The sequence below is a fragment of the Aquarana catesbeiana genome, linkage group LG09, assembly GCF_042186555.1.
Source record: "Aquarana catesbeiana isolate 2022-GZ linkage group LG09, ASM4218655v1, whole genome shotgun sequence".
Classification (NCBI taxonomy): Eukaryota; Metazoa; Chordata; class Amphibia; order Anura; family Ranidae; genus Aquarana; species Aquarana catesbeiana.
In genome coordinates, this window is record NC_133332.1 from 315,697,103 (window position 1) to 315,712,262 (window position 15,160).

Sequence of the window (15,160 nt, forward strand, 5' to 3'; positions counted from 1 at the left end):
GAATGGATTTGAATTTGGAAAATTTGAATCGATTCGATTAGGATTTTTTTTTTTTTTTGTTCTGCACATGTCTAGTGATAACTAAGTGGCTCGGGGAACAAAACGTGGACATTGTGGGTCCATAGCCAGGAAACACCCCAGACCTTAACCACTTCTATACCGCCAAACGTCATATGACGTCCTGGGCGTTTTTTTTCTATTCTATTCTTTTCTTATATATTCAAATTTGATTTTATTCTATTTGAAATTTAGAATTTTAGAATTTTTTTTATTCTATTCGTTTCTGTTTTGTTCTATTTTACTCTATTATATTTTATTCTTTTATTTTCTATTCTATTTTTTGTTCTGTTTTACTCTATTATATTCTATTCTTTTATTTTCGGTTATATTCTATTAAAAAAAAATTATTCAAAATTGATTCGAAAACGTTTCGAATGGACTTTTCTATTCTATTTTGTTCTGTTTTACTCTATTATATTCTATTCTTTTATTTTCTATTCTGTTTTGTTCTATTTTACTCTATTATGATTTATATTCGGTTATATTTCGGTTATATTCTTTTCAATTCTATTATATTTTTTTCTATTCTATTCCTTTATTTTCTATTTTATTCTCTTTGGAAATTGGAAAACAAATCTAAAATTTTTTCGAATTTTGAGAACTATTTTAACTCGAAAACCATTCAAAATTGATTCGAAAACTATTCAAATGGATTTGAATTCGGAAAATTTGAATCGATTCGAATAGGAATAAACAAAACAAATTCCTATAAAAAAAAAAAAAAGACTTAAACAAATTTAACTAAACAAATTAATGCAACTAACGAATCGGAATTAAACAAATTTTATTTCGTTCTGCACATGCCTAGTGATAACTAAGTGGCTCGGGCAACAAAACGTGGACATTGTGGGTCCATAGCCAGGAAACTTCCCAGACCTTAATCACTTCTATACCACCGAACCTCATATGACGTCCTGGGCTTTTTTTTTTCTATTCTATTCTTTTCTTATGTATTGAAATTCGATTTTATTCTATTTAAAATTTTGAATTGTAGATATTTTTTTTTATTCTATTCGTTTCTATTCTATTCTATTTTGTTCTATTTTACTCTATTATATTCTATTCTTTTATTTTCTATCCTATTTTGTTCTGTTTTACTCTATTATATTCTATTCTTTTATTTTCGGTTATATTCTTTTCAATTTTATTACATTTTTTTTCTATTCTATTCCTTTATTTTCTATTGTATTCCCTTTGGAAATTGGAGAACAAATCGAAAAACTTTTCGAATTTGAGAACTATTCGAACTCGAAAACTATTCAAAATTGATTCGAAAACTTTTCGAATGGATTTGAATTTGGAAAATTTGAATCGATTCGAATAGGATTTTTTTGTTTTGTTCTGCACATGTCTAGTGATAACTAAGTGGCTTGGGGAACAAAACGTGGACATTGTGGGTCCATAGCCAGGAAACTCCCCAGACCTTAACCACTTCCATACCGCCGAACGTCATATAATGTCTTGGACTTTTTTTTTCTATTCTATTTTTTTTTATGTATTCAAATTCGATTTTATGCTATTTGAAATTTTGAATTTTAGAATAGTTTTTATTCTATTCATTTCTATTCTATTTTACTCTATTATATTCTATTCTTTTATTTTCTATTCTATTTTGTTCTGATTTACTCTATTATATTCTATTCTTTTATTTTCTATTCTATCTTGTTCTATTTTACTCTATTATATTTTATATTCGGTTATATTCTTTTCAATTCTATTATATTTTTTTCTATTCTATTCCTTTATTTTCTATTTTATTCCCTTTGGAAATTGGAAAACAAATCGAAAAACTTTTCGAACTTGAGAACTATTCAAACTCGAAAACTATTCAAAATTGATTCGAAAACTATTCGCATGTATTTGAATTCGGAAAATTTGAATCGATTCGAATAGGATTTTTTTTTTTTTTTTTGTTCTGCACATGTCTAGTGATAACTAAGTGGCTCGGGGAACAAAACATGGACATTGTGGGTCCATAGCCAGGAAACTCCCCAGACCTTAACCACTTCATGACATGTTGGGTATCCATTTACTCGGTGTAACATCTTCTTTCACATTATACAAAAAAATGGGCTAAATTTACTGTTTTGTTTATGAAAGTTCCCCCCCCCGCCAAAAAAAAGAACCGTGTTTGATAAATTGCTGCGCAAATATCGCGTGACATAAAAAGTTGCAATGCCCGCCATTTTGTTCCCTAGGGCAGTGATGGGGAACCTTGGCACCCCCCTAGATGTTTTGGAACTACATTTCCCATGATGCTCAACTACAACACTGCACACTGCAGTGTAGTTGAGCATCATGGGAAATGTAGTTCCAAAACATCTGGGGTGCCAAGGTTCACCATCACTGGCCTAGGGTATCTACTAAAAAAAAAACCAAAAAAACATATTTAATGTTTGGGGGTTCTGAGTAATTACCTAGGAAAAAAAATGATGATTTTCAGATGTAGGAGATGAGTGCCAGAATTTGCCCGAATGGGAAGTGGTTAAACAAATTAAACTAAACTAATTTATGTAACTAACTAATCGAAATGAAGCGAAGCTAAACAAGATTTTTTTGCGTTCTGCACATGTCTAGTGATAACTAAGGGGGGCTTGAGGAACAAAACATGGAAATTTTGGGTCCATGGTCAGGAAACTCCCCAGACATTAGTCCCATTGAGAACTTGTGGTCAATCCTCAAGAGGCTGGTGAAGAAAAAAAAACCCCACACACAAATTCTGACAAACTCCAAGCATTGATTATGGAAGAATGTGCGGCCATCAGTCAGGATGTGGTCCAGAAGTTGATGGACACCATGCCAAGGGGGAATTGCAGAGGTCTCGAAAAAGAAAGGGGTCACCACAGCAAATATTGACTCTTTGCATGAACGTCATGTCATTGTTAATAAAAGCCTTTGACACTCATGGAATGCTTGTATTTATACTTCAGTATCACATAATGATAACTAAGTGGCTTGGGGAACTAAACATGGACATTTTGGGTCCATGGCCAGGAAACTCCCCAGACCTTAGTCCCATTGAGGAATTGTGGTCAATCCTCAAGAGGCGGATAAACAAACCCCCCCCCCCCCACACACACACAAATTCTGACCAACCCCAAGCATTGATTATGGAAGAATGTGTAGCCATCAGTCAGGATGTGGCCCAGAAGTTGATGGACACCATGCCAGGGGGGAATTGCAGAGGTCTCGAAAAAGAAGGGTCACCACAGCAAATATTGACTCTTTGCATGAACTTCATGTCATTGTTAATAAAAGCCTCTGACACTTATGGAATGCTTGTATTTATACTTCAGTATCACATAGTGATAACGAAGTGGCTTGGGGAACAAAACATGGATATTTTGGGTCCATGGCCAGGAAACTTCCCAGACCATAGTCCCATCGAGGACTTGTGGTCAAGTCTCAAGAGGCGGATGTACACCCCCCCCCCCCACACACACACAAATTCTGACAAACCCCAAACATTGATTGTGGAAGAACGTGCGGCCATCAGTCAGGATGTGGTCCAGAAGTTGATGGACACCATGCCAGGGGGGAGTTGCAGAGGTCTCGAAAAAGAAGGGGGACACCACAGCAAATATTGACTCTTTGCATGAACTTCATATCATTGTTAATAAAAACCTTTGACACTAATGGAATGCTTGTAATTATACTTCAGTATCCCATAGTAACATCTGACAAAAAAGATCTAAAAACACTGACTGGGGGGTCAATAGTCCAACAAAATTCGAAGAGTTAAAGTGCTGATCAGCCTCAGAGTTCTGGATGGAAATCCGTCTGGCAGACAAGTCACACCTGCAGTGCTCCTCGTACTGGTATGGCCGCCCGCCCCCAACCCATCCATAATTGAGGCACGTACTGTAATATTCTAATTATACACGTCAATGGCAGATTTCATCAGCGGCAGCACACACAAAGCTGCAGACACGGCCTTGTCTGTGCTGTCAGGAGCCGAGCCGCCCCAGCTCCCCGCGGGCCCCTCCGGTAGTCCTGCCAATCCCTTCTTGTGATCTTGCAGGGGTGAGGAGCACATTTTATGTACGGCACACAGAAAAATTATTTTAAAGCCGTATTAAACCCAAAAATGTAATATATTGCAGCTTACCAGCTCCTTCATGGTGGAGGCTGCATTTGTTTTCTTTTTTACCCTTTTTTTTCACCTGGTGATCCGTCCAGCAAACACACTTCCTGTCTCAACTCTATTGGAGGAGCAACGGAGCCACCCCCTGGACAGCAGCAGCCTATAACCATAGACCCGCCACGTTTGGATCGCTTTTCAGGGGTGATAGACAGTCTCAACCCCGTTTTGGCCGAACGAACGCACCGCAAGAATGTGCACTGCGTTTATGGTGCTTCCCCATTCGTCTGAATGGGTTGTATTCAGCGTGGCTTGCTGCCCACCAAGCGCAACATGTTGGATAGTTTTTGTTGCAGGTGTAAATCGAAGCATCTTGACCGAGGCAGGTGATCACTCTCACTGCAGCTTAAGGGGGGCAGTGGGGGGTAAAAATGCAGCTCAACTGCCATTTTTGCTTGTCTCAACCCTCTGACTGCCATTTGCGTTTGTCTCAACCCTCAGACTGCCATTTTTTTTGTTAGTACCAACCCTATAACGGCCATTGTTGCTTGTCTCAGCCCTCTGACTGCCATTTTTGGTTGTCCCAACCCACTGTCATTGTTGCTTGTCTCTCAACCCTCTAACTGTGCAATTTTTGCAAGTCTTAACCCTCCAACCACAATTTTTACTGGTCTTAACCCTCTAACTGCCATTTTACCTTGTCTCAACCCTCTGACTGCTATTTTTTGCTTGTCTCAGCCCTCAGACTGCCATTTTTGTTTGTCCCAACCCTATGAATGCCATTGTTGCTTGTCTCAGCCCTCTAACTGCCACTTGTCTCAACCCTCTGACTGCTGTTTTTGCATGTCTCAACCTTCTGACTGCCATTGTTGCTTGTCTCAATCCTCTAACTGCAATTTTTGCAGGTCTCAACCCTCCAACCACCATTTTTGCTGGTCTCAACCCTCTGACCATCATTTTTGCTTGTCGCAACCCTCTAACTGCCATTTTTGTTTGTACCAACCCTCTGACTGGCATTATTGCTGGACAAACTTAAATGTCACATAAACCACATCTAAGAATTGATAAGCTTTATTATAATATAATCATGATTCTTCAGTTGATCCATAGCACAATCTTGATTCTTCAGTTAATCCAGGTCATAATCTTGATTTTCCAGTCGATCCAGATCATAATCTTGATTCTTCAGTTGATCTAGAGCACAATCTTGAATCTCCAGTTGATCCAAGTTCTAATCTTGATTCTCCAGTTATCCAGTTCATAATCTTGATTCTCTAGTTGATCCAGATAATAATCTTAATTCTCCAGTTGATATAGATCGTAATCTTGATTCTTCAGTTGATCCAGATCATAATCTTTATTCTCCAGTTGATCCAGATCATAATCTTAATTCTCCAGTTGATATAGATCGTAATCTTGATTCTTCAGTTGCTCCAGGTCATGATCTTGATTCTCCAGTTGATCTAAATAATAATCTTGATTCTCTAGTTGATCTAGATCATAATCTTGATTCTTCAGTTGATCTAGAGCAGGGATCTCCAAACTACGGCCCTCCAGCTGTTGCGGAACTACACGTCCCATGAAGCATTGTAAAACTCTGACATTCACAGACATTACTAGGCATGATGGGAATTGAAGTTCCTGAACAACTGGGGGGCCATAGTTTGGAGACCCCAGATCGAGAGCACAATCTTGGTTCTCCAGTTGATCCAGGTCATCATCTTGATTCTCCAATTGATCCAGATCATAATCTTGATTCTCCAGTTGATCCAGATCATAATCTTGATTCTCCAGTTGATCCAGATCATGATCTTATTCTCCAGTTATTCTCCAGTTGATCCAGATCATAATCTTGGTTCTACAGTTGATCCAGGTCATGATCTTCATTCTCCATTGATCTAAATCATAATTTTGATTCTCTAGTTGATCTAAATCATAATCTTGATTCTTCAGTTGATCTAAATCATAATCTTGATTCTTCAGTTGATCTAAATCATAATCTTGATTCTTCAGTTGATCTAAATCATAATCTTGATTCTTCAGTTGATCTAAATCATAATCCTGATTCTCCAGTTGATCCAGATCATAATCCTGATTCTCCAGTTGATCTAAATCATAATCTTGATTATTCAGTTGATCTAAATCATAATCTTGATTCTCCAGTTGATCCAGATCATAATCCTAATTCTCCAGTTGATCTAGATCATAATCCTAATTCTCCAGTTGAACTAGAGCATAATTTTGATTCCCCAGTCGATCCAGAGCATAATCTTGATTCTCCAGTTGATCTAGATCATACTCGTGATTCTCTAATTGATCCCAAGCATATTGTTGATTCTCCAGTTGATCGAAAACATAATCTTTATTCTCTTGTCGTGCTTCTTGATCCAACAATCTTTCCTCTCCCTCAAGGTCCCAGACAGTTCTTCTTCTTACTGCTAAAAACTGGGTAAAAGCTTTGCAAAAAGTAATCTTTACTGTAGCACACAGGACTCTGCCATGGGCCCATATCCAAGGCTCTTGTGAGAAATATGGCCGCTTTTTCTGTTCAACATCGTCATTAAATGGCAGCCTAAAAATCATGTCCACATAGTGGACATCGTGGTCAGTTGGGTCCGTTGGTCACTAGTCTGAATCTCAACAATATATTGGATTAATTATTTGTTCCCTAAATTTAGTAAGAGGTGGAGAATTGGAACCCCCTGACAAACATAATAACCTACCACTAACCTCTGACCACCACTTACGCATACCATTGTCCTCTCTTACAAGCTTGGCCCTGCAGAAGTAGCACCCAAGTTAGACATGTATGTTGGAGTTCATCATTAAGCCTCTTTGCCAGCAGTACATGGATGTAAGTTTTTACAGGTTTGGGTTCCTGGCCCAAGAACAACCTCAACTATGAGGACATCCTCAAGTGATAGTTGGCTTGGAACTCAACAACCCCAACTATGAGGAGATCACCAAGTGATACATGGCTTAGAAGCCAACTACCCCAACTACCAGAAGATCACCAAGTGATACCTGGCTTAGAGTCCAACAACCCCAACTATGAGGAGAAAACCAAGTGATACCTGGCTTAGAAGCCAACAACCCCAACTATGAGGAGACCAGTCACCAAGTGATACCTGGCTTAGAAGCCAACAACCCCAACTATGAGGAGACCACTGAGTGATACCTGGCTTGGAAGTGAACAGCCCCAACTATGAGGTAATCAACAAGTGATACAGTACCTAGGCTGCAAATCAACAATCCTAGCTATGAAGAGATCACTATGTGACACCTGGCGTAGAAGTTAACAACTCCAACTACAGTATGAACAGATCACTAAAGTTGGCCATAGATGGATATAATTTCAAACAAAAATTCTTAGAAAAAGTCTTAGTAAAACAAATACAAGAAAATTCTGAATATTTGAATATTGTTCAAAAGATTTAGTCTTTAACATTTAATTTCGGAATGATTTGACTTTACCAAACAAAAACCGAAAACACTGTTAGAAATTCATTCATTTGAGAACATTTTTCCATTGTGCTCCTTTGCATTTTCTTGTCACTTTGGTTGAAAATGAACATTGATTTGTCCCCACTAATGATCAGAACAAACTCTTTTCCTAAGAATATTCTTTCAAAATTCTACCTGTCGCCAGCTTAAGTGATACCAGTGCTGGAAGTCAACAACCTCAACTATGAGGAGATCACCAAGTGAAACCTGGCTTGGAAGCCAACAATCCCAACTATGAGGTGATCACCCATTGATACCTGGCTTAGAAGTCGACAACCCCCAACTATGAGGAGAACACCAAGTGATACCTGGCATGGAAGTCAACAACGCCAACTATGAGGAGACCACCAAGTGATACCTGGCTTGGAAGCTAACAACCCCAACCATGAGAGACCACCAAGTGATACCTGGCTTGGAAGCCAACAACCTCAACTATGAGGAGACCACCAAGTGACACCTGGCTTGGAAGTCAACAATGCAAACTATGAGGAGACCACCAAGTGATACCTAGCTTGGAAGTCAACAACCCCAACTATGAGGAGACCACCAAGTGATACCTGGCTTAGAGTCCAACAACCCCAACTATGAGGAGAAAAACAAGTGATACCTGGCTTAGAAGCCAACAACCCCAACTATGAGGAGACCAGTCACCAAGTGATACCTGGCTTAGAAGAAAACAACCCCAACTATGAGGAGACCACTGAGTGATACCTGGCTTGGAAGTCAACAGCCCCAACTATGAGAAAATCAACAAGTGATACAGTACCTAGGCTGCAAATCAACAATCCTAGCTATAAAGAGATCACCATGTGACCCCTGGCGTAGAAGTTAACAATTCCAACTACAGTATGAATACATCACTAAAGTTGGCCATAGGTGGATATAATTTCAAACAAAAATTCTTAGGAAAGGTCTTAGTAAAACGAATACAAAAAATCTCAGAATATTTAAATGTTGTTAAAAAGATTTAGTTTATAACATTTGATTTCGGAATGAATTGACTTTACCAAACAAAAACCACAAACACTGTTAGAAATTCATTCATTTGAGAACATTTTTCCATTGTGCTCCTATGAGGAGAAAACCAAGTGATACCTGGCTTAGAAGACAACAACCCCAACTATGAGGAGACCAGTCACCAAGTGATACCTGGCTTAGAAGCCAACAACCCCAACTATGAAGAGAAAACCAAGTGATACCTGTCTAGGAAGCCACAAACCCCAACTATGAAGAGAAAACCAAGTGATACCTGGTTTGAAAGCCAACTACCTCAACTATGAGGAGATCACCAAGTGATACCTGGCTAGGAAGCCACAAACCCAAACTATGAGGAGGACCACCAAGTGTTACCTGGCTTGGAAGTGAACAACTCCAACTATGAGGAGTCCACCAATTGATACCTGGCTTGGAAGCCAACAACCCCAACTATGAAGAGAAAACCAAGTGATACCTTGCTTGGAAGCCAACTACCTCAACTATGAGGAGATCACCAAGTGATACCTGGCTAGGAAGCCACAAACCCCAAATATAAGGAGACCACCAAATGATACCTGGCTTGGAAGTGAACAACCTCAACTATGAGGAGACCACCAAATGATACCTGGCTTGGAAACCAACAACCTCAACTATGAGGAGACCACTAAGCGATACCTGGCTTGGAAACCAACAACCCAAACTTTAAGGAGACCACCAAGTGATACCTGGCTTGGAAGTCAACAACCTGAACTATGAGGAGATCAACAAATGATACCAGGCGTGGAAGTCAACAACCCCAACTATGAGAAGACCACCAAGTGATACCTGAGGTGGAAGTCAACAATCCCAACTGACGACGTCATTGTTCTAGTGATGTCATTAACCACTCTGGGAATGACCATATTTGGAAAATAATGTTGGGTAGCTTCCTGTCCCCTTTGTTTACTTTCAGCTTGGAATATTCAGTTTGTTAGCTGAATGTAAACAAAGTGGGGGAGGTTCTGGTGATGTCACCAAACAACTACGGCAATCACCATATTTGAGAAAGGATGTTGGGCAGATTTCCCGCCTCTTTGCCTACTTTCAGCCTGGAATCTTCTCGCTGATGGCTGAATGTAAACAAAGGGATGATGATATTAGTGATGTCACTACCCAGATAAGGAAATATTTGATGTCGCTGGCATTTGTTTACGTTCAGCTGTCCCTGGCCAACAGCTGAATGGGGTTGGGGAGGAGTCATGGGTTGCTGGGATGCCAGCGGCCACCAGCTGCATAGCAACCATGAGCAGTGAGGGGAAGCTGTCACATGACACACATCCTTTGTTTACTTTCAGCTGAGAGTCTTCTGTGGGAAAACGGAATGTAAACAAAGGGGTGGGACTAGTGATGTCATTATCCAGATAAAGCAATGCCCATATTTGGATGATGATGTCACCAGCATCCCTCCCCCTTTTTTGCTTACATTCAGCTGTCCCTGGCCATTAGCTGAATGGGGGTTGGGGAGGAGTCATTGGTTGCTAGGATGCCAGTGGCCACCAGTTCCATAGCAACCATGACCCCCTGAGGGTCACGTTTTTCTGTAGCCCCATCTCGGGTTTATCGGTATTATTTTCCAATCTGTCGCAGCCATAGCAACACGTTCTTAAAGCTTGCGGTTACCGGGGGCAACCTGAAGGTGATAGAAAAGGTCCGACCCCCCCAGAAAAGTGTCCCCTTCTCTTCATTACACCCCCTCCCCCCCATCCCATAGCCTGGACGGCCGAGGTGCTGAAACACGAAGGACCCCCCCGGGACCGGTCCGGTCCTGTCCTCTCCTCTCATTGTGTGATAGAGGCGCGTCTCCGCGTGCGCGCCCCCGCCCTCTCAGGTGCAGCAGAAGGCTCCGCGTCCCCGCGCCAAGCCCGGCGCGCTCCCCCTCCTCAGGTGCAGATAGGAGAGAGGTGGGCGGGGCCGCCGGGCGGCCAATGGGCGGCGGCGGAGGAGTCACGTGGTCGGGCGCTGGGCTCGCGCCCTGCTGGTGTGTGAGGGGATGAGGAGGAGGCGGAGAGGAGAGGAGAGGAGAGGAGAGCATCACCGAGAGAGAGAGAGAGAGAGGTGAGTACCGGGGAGAGGGGGCGGGGAACCGGGACACGGGGGGCGGGGCTCTCTTCATTCATCGTCCTGTGTGTGACACACCCCCCCCCGGGGAGCTAATATAAGTACCGTCCTCATCCCCCCCATATCACATGTACGGGGAGCTAATACAAGTACCTGACCCCCCCCCATATCACATGTACAGGGAGCTAATACAAGTACCTGACCCCCCATATCACATGTACAGGGAGCTAATACAAGTACCTCCCCCATATCACATGTACAGGGAGCTAATATAAGTACCTGACCCCCCCCCCCAATCACATGTACAGGGAGCTAATACAAGTACCTCCCCCCCCATATCACATGTACAGGGAGCTAATACAAGTACCTCCCCCCCCATATCACATGTACAGGGAGCTAATACAAGTACCTGACCCCCCATATCACATGTACAGGGAGCTAATACAAGTACCTCCCCCCCATATCACATGTACAGGGAGCTAATACAAGTACCTGACCCCCCATATCACATGTACAGGGAGCTAATACAAGTACCTGACCCCCCCCCATATCACATGTACAGGGAGCTAATACAAGTACCTGACCCCCCATATCACATGTACAGGGAGCTAATACAAGTACCTCCCCCATATCACATGTACAGGGAGCTAATACAAGTACCTGACCCCCCATATCACATGTACAGGGAGCTAATACAAGTACCTGACCCCCCCCCATATCACATGTACAGGGAGCTAATACAAGTACCTCCCCCATATCACATGTACAGGGAGCTAATACAAGTACCTGACCCCCCATATCACATGTACAGGGAGCTAATACAAGTACCTGACCCCCCCCCATATCACATGTACAGGGAGCTAATACAAGTACCTGACCCCCCATATCACATGTACAGGGAGCTAATACAAGTACCTCCCCCATATCACATGTACAGGGAGCTAATACAAGTACCTCCCCCATATCACATGTACAGGGAGCTAATACAAGTACCTCCCCCATATCACATGTACAGGGAGCTAATATAAGTACCTGACCCCCCCCCCATATCACATGTACAGGGAGCTAATACAAGTACCTCCCCCCCATATCACATGTACAGGGAGCTAATACAAGTACCTCCCCCCCATATCACATGTACAGGGAGCTAATACAAGTACCTCCCCCCCATATCACATGTACAGGGAGCTAATACAAGTACCTGACCCCCCATATCACATGTACAGGGAGCTAATACAAGTACCTCCCCCCCATATCACATGTACAGGGAGCTAATACAAGTACCTGACCCCCCCCCCATATCACATGTACAGGGAGCTAATACAAGTACCTCCCCCCCCATATCACATGTACAGGGAGCTAATACAAGTACCTCCCCCCCATATCACATGTACAGGGAGCTAATACAAGTACCTGACCCCCCCCCCATATCACATGTACAGGGAGCTAATACAAGTACCTGACCCCCCATATCACATGTACAGGGAGCTAATATAAGTACCTGACCCCCCCCCCCCCCAATCACATGTACAGGGAGCTAATATAAGTACCTGACCCCCCATATCACATGTACAGGGAGCTAATACAAGTACCTGACCCCCCCCCCCATATCCAGGGAGCTAATACAAGTACCTGACCCCCCATATCACATGTACAGGGAGCTAATACAAGTACCTCCCCCATATCACATGTACAGGGAGCTAATATAAGTACCTGACCCCCCCCCCCCCCATATCACATGTACAGGGAGCTAATACAAGTACCTCCCCCCCATATCACATGTACAGGGAGCTAATATAAGTACCTCTCCCCCATATCACATGTACGGGGAGCTAATACAAGTACCTGACCCCCCATATCACATGTACAGGGAGCTAATACAAGTACCTGACCCCCCATATCACATGTACAGGGAGCTAATACAAGTACCTCCCCCCCATATCACATGTACAGGGAGCTAATACAAGTACCTGACCCCCCCCCATATCCAGGGAGCTAATACAAGTACCTGACCCCCCCATATCACATGTACAGGGAGCTAATACAAGTACCTCCCCCCCCATATCACATGTACAGGGAGCTAATACAAGTACCTGACCCCCCCCCATATCACATGTACAGGGAGCTAATACAAGTACCTCCCCCCCCATATCACATGTACAGGGAGCTAATACAAGTACCTGACCCCCCCCCCATATCACATGTACAGGGAGCTAATACAAGTACCTGACCCCCCATATCACATGTACAGGGAGCTAATACAAGTACCTCCCCCCCCATATCACATGTACAGGGAGCTAATACAAGTACCTGACCCCCCATATCACATGTACAGGGAGCTAATACAAGTACCTGACCCCCCCCCCATATCCAGGGAGCTAATACAAGTACCTGACCCCCCCATATCACATGTACAGGGAGCTAATACAAGTACCTCCCCCATATCACATGTACAGGGAGCTAATACAAGTACCTGACCCCCCATATCACATGTACAGGGAGCTAATATAAGTACCTGACCCCCCATATCACATGTACAGGGAGCTAATACAAGTACCTGACCCCCCATATCACATGTACAGGGAGCTAATACAAGTACCTCCCCCCCATATCACATGTACAGGGAGCTAATACAAGTACCTCCCCCCCCATATCACATGTACAGGGAGCTAATACAAGTACCTGACCCCCCCCCCCATATCCAGGGAGCTAATACAAGTACCTGACCCCCCATATCACATGTACAGGGAGCTAATACAAGTACCTCCCCCATATCACATGTACAGGGAGCTAATACAAGTACCTCCCCCATATCACATGTACAGGGAGCTAATACAAGTACCTGACCCCCCATATCACATGTACAGGGAGCTAATATAAGTACCTGACCCCCCATATCACATGTACAGGGAGCTAATACAAGTACCTGACCCCCCATATCACATGTACAGGGAGCTAATACAAGTACCTCCCCCCCATATCACATGTACAGGGAGCTAATACAAGTACCTCCCCCCCCATATCACATGTACAGGGAGCTAATACAAGTACCTGACCCCCCCCCCCCCATATCCAGGGAGCTAATACAAGTACCTGACCCCCCATATCACATGTACAGGGAGCTAATACAAGTACCTCCCCCCCATATCACATGTACAGGGAGCTAATACAAGTACCTCCCCCCCATATCACATGTACGGGGAGCTAATATAAGTACCTCTCCCCCATATCACATGTATGAGGACACGCCCCCCTCCATTCCTTCCTATCTGAAAACCTCATACAATGTACTTTTATTTATAGCAGCTAGTATAAGTACAGCAGAGCTCAGACTGGGGGGGGGGATCAGGTGGCACTCCTTTATACATATATTAAACATTGTGTGATGTATCTGTATTTATAGCAGCTAGTATAAGTACCTGACTGCCCGCCCCGGCTGCTGCCGTCCAACAACGCTGCGAGCGAAGAGCACCATGACTGACCGCGCTTGTCTCTAGCAGCAGGGGGCGGGGTCAGCTTAGAGAAGGGGGTGGTGCCTAGTGCTGTGCCCCCCCCACCTCCATAGTAACGCCCATAAATGGTGCTCAAGCCCTGGGAGGGCACATTGATTACAAAGCATGGGAGGAGCTCCACCCTTCAGGTGTTCAGTATAGAAGGCCCCTCCCCCAAATGATGAGTGCCATCCTAGCCAGAGCTGTCCCCTCCCCTCCCCTCCCCCCCCTGTGTCCTCCCAGCCTGGAATGTAGTACCAGAACATCACCGACGTGTGTCTGCGGGATGTGTTGTGCTTCAGGTTGCCATGGAGGTTGCCAATATACAGGAGAGATCCGAGATCTGCAACAATGTAACGTGTGAGAATCCCACAAACCCCTCCCCCACCGTTCTACTGACTGTAATGTTCAGGGGGAAGAAATCTATATTACTAATAATAAATAACAAGAAGGTTACAGGAGAGATACAAAGTAAAACTAGAGGGGGGGGTGTGTGTGTGTGTGTATATATATATATATACGCTCCTTACCTTCTTACTCTTTATTACATATAATGTATATACAGTAGATCTCACACTCTTGTCTTTAATTCATTCATATATATAAAATACAAGAGGGGTTAGGAGGCTCTATATAAAATGTGAAGAAAGGAGGTAATGGGGTATATATATATATATATATATATATACTGTGTGTGTATATAGATAGAGGGTAATAAAAGGGTGAGAGAGGTCGGCAGTCCATAGAAAAACAATAAAAAAATCTTTATTCGGATCTTCCCAACCCTCTCATATTTTAATACATGTATAACTTTTTTTTTCTATTTATACTTTTTAATTTTTTTTTATACATTAAGATATATTGACATCTAATGGTCTTCTCTCTCATTATTTATTGCCCATCTAATATATATACATACATACACACACCCTCTAACCCTCTTGTCTTTAAC

The 15,160-nt window shown here is 42.9% G+C and overlaps 1 protein-coding gene across 5 annotated transcripts in view; it reads left to right on the plus strand.

Moving 5' to 3' along the window:
* The first annotated feature begins 10,582 nt into the window (after positions 1–10,582).
* Positions 10,583–15,160, plus strand: part of STRBP (spermatid perinuclear RNA binding protein) — a 210,798-nt gene continuing 206,220 nt past the window's right edge. For 2 of the 5 annotated variants that reach the window (XM_073600708.1, XM_073600705.1), the window contains exon 1: positions 10,583–10,714. The gene's annotated coding sequence lies outside the window, so the exon portion shown is untranslated. The remainder of the gene's footprint in view (positions 10,715–15,160) is intronic. The other 3 variants (XM_073600700.1, XM_073600707.1, XM_073600706.1) reach the window with 3 other exon arrangements.